We start from the raw sequence: 11,667 nt of genomic DNA on the forward strand, positions 1-11,667 counted from the left end.
CTAAAATTAAAGACTGAAATAAGTAACTTCAGGTCGTTTTTTTTAAAAAAGTAGTCTTGTTTGATTATATTCAGTAATTCTAGAATACAAGAGAAAATTCAAAATGTATTGAGAAGTAAGATCACATTGTGACGAGGAAGCTTCAACACACAGGAAGAACTGGAACCTGGTGGGGAAAGAGTGGGAGGATTGTGTGAACCAGAAAGTGCTTTTGTTTTCTAATTAGTGGCACAGGGATAATAGCTATCTTTCACAATTAGATAGATTAAAAGATATATATATATATAACTAATGCCATAGGGTTCAAGTAGGCCAATTATTAACAGTGATCATGAATGCTAGTTTGGAAATAATGGGTGCCTTTAGAAAATGCCCTGGCAGCTTTGGGGAATCACTGCTACTCAAGATAACCATGCTTAATCTCTTAAGCCTGATGATAATGCATATGTGATCTTTTTACCCAGTGTTACGGAGGTTATAGGGGCCAAAATATAACTTTTTGCTTTATTGTGTTCATAGAAACTAAGGTATTTGTTCATCATTTTTGAGTCACAGGGAAAGCCTCCTGAGAGGTTATCCAGAAGACTGAGAATGATGTACAAGAGATTAATTCTTATTAAGTAATTACGATTTTAAAACTAGCAGAACCACTTGGAAGAATGATGAACACTTAAAAATTGACAAGTGCAATAGAAGTCATGGAAAGAACTTAGGAAGGTGGTCTTGCATTCTCTGCAGTCAATGCTCAGTTTCTTTATGTGTGCAGGCCTATTGCATAGGGTGTTGGTTAAAAATGCAACCCGTAAACCTGGCCTAGGAAAAGGTTGTACTGGGCTCTCTGTGGTTGTTGTTTTGTATAGGGATAGTTTGTTTCATTGCTTTGACTAAAATTGCTTGTAGTGGTGGAGATCAGACTTGTCATATTCAAATCAACCCATATGCTCTCTCCCAAGTACTATGCTGCAATTTCTTTGTGAGAAACCAAAAGGACCCAGATGAGAAGAGGAGGGTGGGTGAAATGCTATGGGGCAATCTGAGAGTGAGGCCCACCCCTTCCTGATGAGGAGGGCAGGCCGAAGTTGAGGCTCTCACCCAAAATGATGCTGCAAAGGACTCTCAGTGATGGTGAACCATGAATGACATGCTGCAGTCAGCTGGTTAACCTTCCAGTGGAGATTCGTTTGTACGTTTTTCAAAATTTTAAAGCATTGATTATTGCTTTTTGATATCAAGGTGGGCATACAAAAGGTTTCTATTTTATCTTCAGATCTCAGATTTTGTATTTTAAAATGTTAACTCCTTTTAAGATCAACATTTATACATATTTTTAGAGTGGATTATGATAGTTTGAGATGAGTATATCATATTTATATCATGAGTATATCAGATCAAGATAATTAGAATTTTTACCCCAAACACTGATCATTTCTATGTATTGAAATCTTCGACTGAATTACTTTGTTGACATCATAAGTTATTACTGTAGTTCCTCCATGATGCTCTAGAACACTGTAGTTAGTTCTTTTTGTTTAAATGTGTTGGTATCTGATGATAACCTTTATTTTTTTTTCTCCTTCTCCCTCCTGATCTCCACTAACCACTGTTAAGTTTCTTCTTACAGAATTGGAATTTTTAAGTTTCTGAAAGTAAGTGAGAATAGGCAGCACTTGTCTGTGTGTGATATCTTCTGCTTCAATCTATGTTGCTATCCAAAGAGCTGTATTCCCTTGTTTTTTATAGTGGTGTAACATTTCATTATATTTATATGTCATCCTTCCTTATTCATTTATCTATCGATGGACACATTAGTTAATATCAGATCTTGCTGTTGTGACAGTTTAAGGATGGATATGGGAGTAAAGGTACCTCTATATACTCTATATTTGAGTATTTTTGAACATATATTTGTAGATCATAAAGTACCTCCATTTTTAGTTTTATTGAGGAACCTCAATAAAACTAAAACTATTTTAGTGCTAGATGCACTAAAATATCCTCACCAGCAATTATCTGGTAATTCACTTTTCTTCTCATTTTCAATAGCTTTTTAATTTTTTTTTGTCTTTTTGGTAATAGTTGTTATAATTGTGTCGGATGATATTTCACTGTGACTTGACTTGTATTTTCCTAATAATTACTGATATTAACCATTTTTAATACTCACGTTGGCTGTTGGTGTGTCCCCTTTTAAAAAATGTCTATTTTAAAATGACATCCTTACTGCTGACCTCTGTAGAGTCCTCTGTATTTTCTAGGTGTGAATCTCTAGCTGGATGACAAGTTTACGGGCATTGTTTTTGTGTCTTCACTGCAGTGTTTTTTGTGGTGTCTTCACTGCATTGTCTGTTTCCTTTGCTGTGTGGCTTTTCAGTTTGCTCTTTTACCATTCATTTACTTTCGCTTTTTTCCCCAGTGATTTGGAGGCTTTGCTCTAAATCTAAATCTCTGCTTTATTATTATTGTGAGGCATTCGCATATTTTCTTCAGGTTCTTCTTTGCTTTCAGGTTTTACATACACACACAAGTCTCTGAACTATGTAGAGTTGATGGCGTGGGAGTTTCTGCTTTTAGCTGCAGTGTTTGCTAGTGTGCATGTTTGCACACTCTTCTCCAGTGTGTGTTCTTGCATATGCCAGTGAAGTACCCTGTTCTCACGTCTCTCAATCTAGTCCAAGTACAGGTTCCATTAATTCAAACATGTGACATATTATTAATTTGTAGTCTATCCAGTGCTGATTCACTCATTTCTAGTTTATGAAACATTGCTGAACTATTATTATGTTTGCTTTTCTTATATTGCAAAACCATGAATTCTCTGGGACAAAAAGCAGCTTCTAGAGTTAAGGTCTATAGTTATATATCTTTTTAATTAATAAAAATTTCAATTTTAAAACTGAAATTTGATTTTGTAATTTGGCAAATAAAAGTGATGTATATTTTTATTTTAAGAAATACATGTCATTCGTAGTGACTAAATTGAGCTAATTACTTCTTATTAACTTTCTTATTTTTGAGAAGAGAATGCTTAACTTAAAATTATAAATCACTTAGAAGTTGTTGTAAAGACCAGGAAGTGCCAATTGACCAAGATGTGATGGATCTGTGTCTGTGTGCCCTCTAACGACTATTGCTAGTCAGAACTATTGGTAAGTATTTTTCAATAATATGTTCATTGTTTCCTAATTATAGACACTATTTTGTGCATAATTTTTTATTATTAATAATGAAGGTGTCTACAACTCAAAGATTTTCAAACAAATCAAATTCCAAATCATTAAATACGTGATATAATGCTCAATGTAAATTCTGAGTTATATTCTTTAAGGGGATTTGAGAATTCCATACTCATCATCATCTTCAACAACAACAACAACAACGACATGACAACAACAACAACAACAACAACGTGTTACCTGCAAAGTGCTATCATAATGAATTGTTCCCAAACAGGATTCTTGTATTATTTTTGTAGTACCCTGCAGATTATGCAAACTTTTACTAGGTCTTTCTTTTATAATCAGTTCTAGTTCGATGTCTTTAGTAGTTGAGTACGTTTTTAACTCTTCCTGATTGAAATAATTTAAAAGAGCATCTTGATAAGGTCTATATAATGTAGGTATAACTATAAAAAGGACGTATTGGAATGAGTTCTAGAAACTTACTCTGAACGCAGAAACCCAGTACTATAGACTGACATCATTTTTACTGTTCAGTAATTCATTTCTGCTTTTACATTGGACAAGCATTTGAAGTTTGTCTCACAGCAGTGCCCACAATCCGACTGCCACCTCTTGGTGAATCATTGCTGCCTGGTTTTTGCAACAGCTTCTTGCCCCTCATCTGTCTTTCTTCCATCATACAAATAGGGTATGCTCTTGGAAGAACTAAAAGGACAGGGAAGAATATGATAAAATATACTCTCTGAAATTATCAAGGAACTAATACATTTAAAAAGGAGCAAACAAAACAAAACAAAACAAAACAAAAAATCTGAACTACAGCTTCATTGTTTTGACTGCTTGAAAAAAATAATAAACAAATACACTCTTTACAAGTAGGCTGGCCTTTCTAAGGGGTTCATTACGGCATAGTTCTTTTATTTTTCTTCTTCGCTTGTACTAGCATGCCCAGTCTGCCCTGCCCTGGGCTCTGTGCACTGAGCTCCCTTATCCTTCACTCCCCCCCCGTGATCCTGAGCTGCTTCCTTGCTCAACCACAGCAGCCTGTCCCTTGTTGTGATCCTTAGGCGCTCTACTCCTGGATCCTGTGGCACTTTCTCTTCTCCTCCCATTGAATTTATTTCAAGACACAACTTTAAATGTGCAGGCTGAATCCCAAGACAACCTTTCCTTAAATAAAAATACTGGGGGTCTGCAACCCTATAGGTGGAACAACAATATGAACTAATCAGTACCCCCAGAGCTCGTGTCTCTAGCTGCATATATAGCAGAAGATGGCCTAGAGGCCCCTTGGTCTTGCAAACTTTATATGCCCCATATAGGGGAACACCAGGGCCAAGAAGTGGGAGTGAGTGGTCAGGGGAGCAGGGNGGGGGGAGGGTATAGGGGACATTCAGGATAGCATTTGAAATGTAAATGAAGAAAATATCTAATAAAATAATTAAAAAATAAAATAAATATACTGACAAAGTTGTAGTTCTGAAACCTTTATGACATCCATAGACAAATACAATTTTCCTCTTATTTTAAAACTCATTGTCAGGGGCTGGGAAATGGCTCAGTCTGTTATTCAAGCATGAGGATTTGAGGCAGAATACTCAGGGCACATGTTAAAAAGCATAAAGTAACAGTTGCTTATATTTATCACATATGTAATTATCCTATGCATAAATACATAGATATATACATACATATGCATGATATATATCCTATACACAAATACATACATATATACATACACATACATGATATATATTCATACATATAAATACATATACATCCATACATACATAATACACACACACATATATGATAAATTTTCAGATAATATCAGGTAAGACACAAGCTTGTGGCTCAGGAAAATTGTTGAAAAGACACTGGTCTCCATCACAACATATACGATCAATATTTGTTTAAGTTTCTAGCTACCATATATTTTTTTGTTAAAGAAATCACTGTTCTATATAAGCCTGGTGTGTTACTCTAGGTAAACACCATTTGCAACCTAAACATATGCTTGAAGAGCAGAAAAACGAACCAGCATCATTCATAATTTGGTTGCTTGGTTCAGAACAATTTTCAAAGTATAATTATCCTTCATGAATATTTTAATAGGCCATAAATCATATTTTAAATGATAAGAATACTAATTGACTTTTCCCCTCTGCTGCTACAAAACATTAGTGATAGCACTGAGGAAAGGGGTCAGTTACTGTTATGATCATCTGCTATGTGGAAATGAAATGAGGAAAATTTTCTGTGCACCACCCAGTGCTACAGTTTTTTTTCTTCCTCCCAAATTTATTGTTTTTTTTAAAACACATCTGGAAATTGTACACTGATAGAAATCCTAACATTGCATCCATATGCAGCTACAAGCCATGCTAATACACCTTTCCCTTCATATAATAAATGATTCATTGACTACGATTTTTTTAATACATTTTACATGAAGAAAATAGGTTGGAAGAGGCATTGTCAGGCCAGCTTCAGAATGGACCCCAAGGACACAGCTTTACAGAGACTTTCTGTGGTTATGGGTCCTCTCTTTCCAACTCTAATATTTTTAGAATAATATTTTAATTAATTATTTGAGAATTTCATGCCCCAACTGTTTCCTATCTATTCGCTCTGCTATTGCCTACTTGCTCAACTTTCAATTTTCTACTTTCTCCCCAAGCAAGTGCAGTTTGCAGTGCCTAACTACTCTTGAGAGTGAGGCCTGCTCTGGTGTGTGGTCAGCCTATCTGTTTTCGAGAGAAAGGAGCTAGAAGGTGGTGGTTAAGGGAATAATGGAACAGAAAAGGTTAAATGAGATGGGTGGACGGGAGGACAGCTTACAGAAGGGATATGAACTAACTCTTCAGCTTTCAAAATCTCACTGCTTGAATTATTTTATTTCTAATACTTTACTATATTGGCTTACCATTTCCAATTACTGCACTGAAGATGATTCACTTCCAAGATGTCTGACAGTAGAATGTCAGCTAGTATGTCCTTAAATTAAGTAATTTTAAGTGTATAAGAAAGTGGCAAGAGACTACAGAGCTCACATTTATTTCCCCACTGGTGTCCCCTACTGGGAAATTCTCCTAGCCAGGTCACCTTAGCATAGTGCATTGTTTCTAACTAATGAATCAGCACTGTATTGTTACTCGCTATTGTAATCCATACTGATTTACATTTCTTAATTTTTAATCTTTCTTTATATACCAGAATTTCATTCAGTACTCTATATCACACTTAGATATTGTGTGTCCTTTGGTACATCTTGGATTTCATGATTTCTAAGATGTTTTTATTAATATAATAGTTTTGAGAAGTACTGATCAATTGTTTTTTTTTTTTTAGAAGATGATTATTAGCAGCAACACATCTCATTAGAGAAAAGAGAATAGAAAATGATGTCCAGTCTTTAGATTAAAAGTCACATAAGCCTTGCTTCTTCCAGAAGAACACACAATACATATTTAATGTGTGTTACTTAATGGGTGTGTATGTGTAAAACTATCACCGCAATAAATACCACAGTTTTTTCTGAAAAACTTTTCTTCCTCCCACTTTTCCTTTCTTGCATTGTTGTTGTTGTTGTTTTCTTCAGCCAGACCGGCTCTGAAGCTCTGGCTGCTCTCATGTTTATGCTCATCCTGTCCCAGCCAACCATGGCTAGCATTACAGGTGGGCACTGGCACATTTCCTCTTCCACATGATTTTCATCAATTTCTACCTGATATGTTTCTCATGATTCAACTGGTTATGGATTTTTATGAGGAAAGTACCAGAGATAAAGTGTTGCTACCAGACCCTGGGATGGATGTAGACTGCCTGCATGGCACACATTTGGTGATGCTCATCTGAGTAAGTAGCCGAGGCAGTGTTTTTCACTGCTATCTGGTGTACTCGGCTTCCTCCTCTCAATACCGTATTCCTTGTAAGGAAGGGAGTCAGTATGCTGAACACACACTTAAAGAGGGAGGGTCTGTACTTCATTGCCACAAAAGAGGAGACTTTACATAAATTATTTAAAATTATACAGAGGATGTTTATTTTTAATTCTATGAATTTATTTATTGCTTAATTTATGTCAGTATGGGCTTATACTTATGCTTTGGGTTATAATCCACTGCTACTTTGTGCAAGCCGTTTCTTAGACTGACACAGCTTTGGCCTGTGGGGGCTCTTATATTTGGTTGCTGTGCCTCTTTGAAGAAATGCCAAGTGTTTGCTCATATTTTGAAGAATTTATTTCTTTATGTTCCCTATTTATATTCATGTCTTAAGCTAAGCATGATTTCACGTTGATGGTCCCAACACTATTCAGCACCGGGTGGATCATTCTAGCTTTTCCTTGTGCTTGTTTCTCATTAAAATACTCATTTCCATTTAATACTTTTATTTAAAATAGATTTATTTATTCTTATGTGCACGAATGTTTTGCCTGCGTGCGTCCCCAGTGCCTACAGGGTTCAGAAGAGAGCTTTGGACCCCTGGAACAGGAGGTTGGACAGTTTGAGCTGCCATGTGGATGCAGAGAACCAAGTCTGGCCATCTTTAAGAACAGCCTTAACTGCAGCATCATCTCTCTAGCCTCATTGTGCTCTTGGATTCCAACAGTGAAAAACCTGGTTCTATCATCCACCATCTATTGGCATAAATGTTAGTTCTTGTCAGAAGATTCTTTACCCCTCCATTCTTAAATTTAGACTGAAGTCTTTATAAAATGTTTCTACCAAATTTTCAGGGCACAATTGACTTTTTTTTTTTTTTTTTTTTGTAGTTTTAGAAGTTATTTCTGAAAATAGAGAAATACAAAAGTCACACATCTCATTCTACAACGCTAATATAATCCTGTTAGTAAAACCATAGTAACATGGTTAACTTTCATGTTAGCTTTTTAAAAGAAATACATATACATTAATTAATTATTTTATTTACTTGCATCCCAAATGTTGCTCCCCATCCTAGTCTCCCTTGAAGAGTTCTTCCCCTCATTTCTCATTCCCTCATCACCCATCATGTCTTTCCAGGATTAGGCACATCCTTTCTCACTGAGGTCAGGCAAGATAGCCTTCCGGTACATAAGTGCTGGGGCCTCAGACCAGCCAGTGTGTTTTTTGTTGGTGACTTAGTCTCTGGGAGACTGTTTTTTGTTTTGTGGGGTTTTTGTTGTTGTTGTTGTTTGGCACTGTTTTGACTTTAGCACTATTAATATTCTAACTAGAAAATTCTTTGTTTTAGGCATAAATCCTGTAGGATATATAGTGGCAGCCATTACCCATTAGATGGTACTGGAACATTACTCTCTATTCTAACTGCGATATCAAAGATGTTCCTAAACCTGGTCAAATATTCCTCTGGGTGATCAAATTAAACACTACAGCTTTTGGGTATCCCCCTCGGCTTATTCTTATTTTCCTGTCACCCCATGATACTACATTTATTTGCTTAAGAGTGCTCTGTTCTCGTGGACATAGGCACATGTAGCTCTAAACTTCCCGCCTAGGACTGCTTTCATTGTCTTCCATCAGTTTTGTCGTGCTGTGTCTCTGTTTGAATTTGGTCTCGGGACTTTGAAGGTTTCTTCTTTCTCTGATGATGTAGTTAGTCATCACTCCATGTCATCGAAACTCCAGGACAGGCACCCACAACATCATGGAGTTTCTATGCTGCCCTATCCCTACAACTCGATGCTTGTTCTGCAGTTTCTCTTGCTTTTGATTACTAGTTTTAACCCTTTATAACCAGAAGACAAGAAGACAAGTTATTTCCTTCCTTCCTATGTTTGTTAAGACTTGCTTTGTGTTCTTTTCTATGATTGATTTTAGACAAAATTCCATGGGTGCATTGCATTTATCTTAAATGTGTGTGTGTGTGTGTGTGTGTGTGTGTGTGTGTATATATGTGTGTATAGATGTGTACACAGGTGTACAGGTGCCTGTAGAAGCCAGAAGAGAGTGACAGATCCCTTGTAGCTGGAGTTACAGGTGGGGACCCACACAACTCGGTGCTGGGAGTGGAACTTGGGTCCTCTGCAAGAGTAGTTCATGTCTTTAACTGTTAGATCATCTATCCAGACCCTGATTTGGTATATCCTGAGACTGTCTCAAGTAGAAAAGGCTAGCCTTAAGATTATTATGTAGCTTACCTCAGCTTTGAACTCCCAATCTTGCTATCATTTAAGTGCTGGAATTACTGATTACAGGTATATACTACAACATCACCGTAACTTGTAGCTCCCTCCATCTCTCTCATTTTTAATTTTGTTGCTTGTTTGAATGTTTAATTCATCACAGAACTAAGAATAGGAAATAAAATTTTCCGTATCACTGTTTATATTCTAATTCATCAATCTTTGCAAACCCTGAAATTCTGTCATCTACTTGGTATGGTTTGTCCATAAATCTTTCCACTGAGTTTTAAAATTTTAACTTACTGACCTTTCCCCAAATTTTCCATTTAATTCTTATTTTCAAAATATCTATCTTTATCTTTTAATTCATATCATGAATTGCTGTCCTTAATTTTTTAAACTTTCTTTAGTATTGTGGTGGTTTAACTTTCTTTAGCATCGAATAGGAATGACCCCCAACAGACTGATAGATTGGAATGCTTGGTCACCATTAAGGGGTGTGGCCCTGTTAGAGTCAATGACCTTGTTGGAGAAGGTTTGTTACTAGGGGTGGACTTTGAGGTTTCAAATGCTCCAACCAGGCCCAGTGCATCTCTCTTTCTACTGCCTACCAGTTCAGATGTACAACTCTTAGCTCCTTCTCCAGAACCATGTCTGTCTGAACATTGCTTCCCGCCATGATAAGAATGGAGTATACCTCTGAACCTTTAAGCCAATTCCAGTAAAATGTTTTCCTTTATAAGAGTTACTGTGGTCAAGTTGTCTCTTCACAACTACAGAACACGAAGACAGGTATATTCTAGGAATTTATCAATTCTTTTAAGAATTATTTTTTACATTCTTTATCTGGCATTTCACCAACTTCTCTCTCTTTGGAATCTGTCATAGGAGGATTACCTTGGGGTATCTCAGTGCTCTGTTTTTCATATTTGCTGTTTTTTCTATGTAGCATATCTTTTTGAATGAAGGTGTCTACTTTAACGTGAGAGTTCTTTTGTTGGAACAACCTTTTCTTTTAAGTTTTTTTTTTATTATTTGAAATTACAATATAATTACATTATTTTCCTCTTCCCTTTCTTCTCTCAAAATCCTCCCACATATCTCCTTTTCTCTTCCAAATTAATGACATATTTTCTTTAATTTTTGATATATATGTATTCCTAAAAATAATAAATGGAACCAGCTCAGTTCATATGATGTTATTTGCATGTATGTATGGGATATCTAGTTGGTGTGTTCTTCCCCGAGGAAGACTTTATTTCCTACTCTCAGCAGAATAGTTGCCTGGAGTTATTTATCCAGGGTTGAGGTCTGTTGAGCTTTCCCCATATCCATGTGTTAGCATGTCAATTGGAATCATACTTGTTCAGGTCATGTTCAGGCAGTCATGTTGGTGAGACTTCATGGCTGTACCTTCTCTGATATCTCTAGGAGACACAATCTCACAGAAAACTTTCCGCAGATGGAATTATTGATGATGTATCCTGGAATATCTGTTTCAAATACTAAATTTATTCACAATTGAATTTGTAGTAATTTTAATAATGTTTTAAATGTTTCCCTGCTTACAAGGATAGGCTAACATGCAACTGAGATTATTTTGATTGGTTATCACCTTGGACAGATTAGCTCAATTGGCTGATCTGGTGCCAAGACAGACTGTGTTAAAGAACCAGCTGCTCATGAAGCCAACATAGATATGGTGAAACAAACTGGCTTGAGTTGGGGGATATTTCTACCATAGATCACTATGTTTTACTTTCCATTTCCCATTTTCTTCTCTTTTTTTTTTTTTTATCAGCTTTGAAAATTTTAGTTCCTGGTTTGGTTGCTATTCTCTTGCTGCGAAGAGACATCAGGACCAAGGACCCTTTTATAAAAGAAACCACTTCATCAGGAGCTTGTTTACAGTTTTAGGGGGTTAGTCTATGATCATCATGGTGGGAAGGTGGCAGGCACGGTGTTGTTGCAGTAGCTGAGAGCTTTACATCCTGATCCATAGGCAAGAGGCAGAGGTGTGTGTGTTTGTGTGTGTGGGGGGAACAATGGCAGTGGGTCTGGGATGGGCTTTTGTAACCTCAAAGCCCATGCCTAATGACATACTTTCTCCAATAAGGCCACACTTTATTTTTTTCCTTTTTTTTTTAAAAAAATATATTATTTTTTATACAATTTCTGTTTCCCTTCCCTTTCCCTCTATTTCTCACAATTCCCCCCCCTTCTTCTCCACTCCCTTTCCTATCTCTCATTAGAAAATAACAGTCTTCTAGGAGATAAAAACCCACCATGAAAAATAAAATATAGTAAAATAAAACAAAACACCATTACATAGAGGCCGGAAAAGGTACCCCAACAGAA

The sequence above is a fragment of the Mus pahari genome, chromosome 10 (genome assembly GCF_900095145.1).
Source record: "Mus pahari chromosome 10, PAHARI_EIJ_v1.1, whole genome shotgun sequence".
In the NCBI taxonomy this organism is placed as follows: domain Eukaryota; kingdom Metazoa; phylum Chordata; class Mammalia; order Rodentia; family Muridae; genus Mus; species Mus pahari.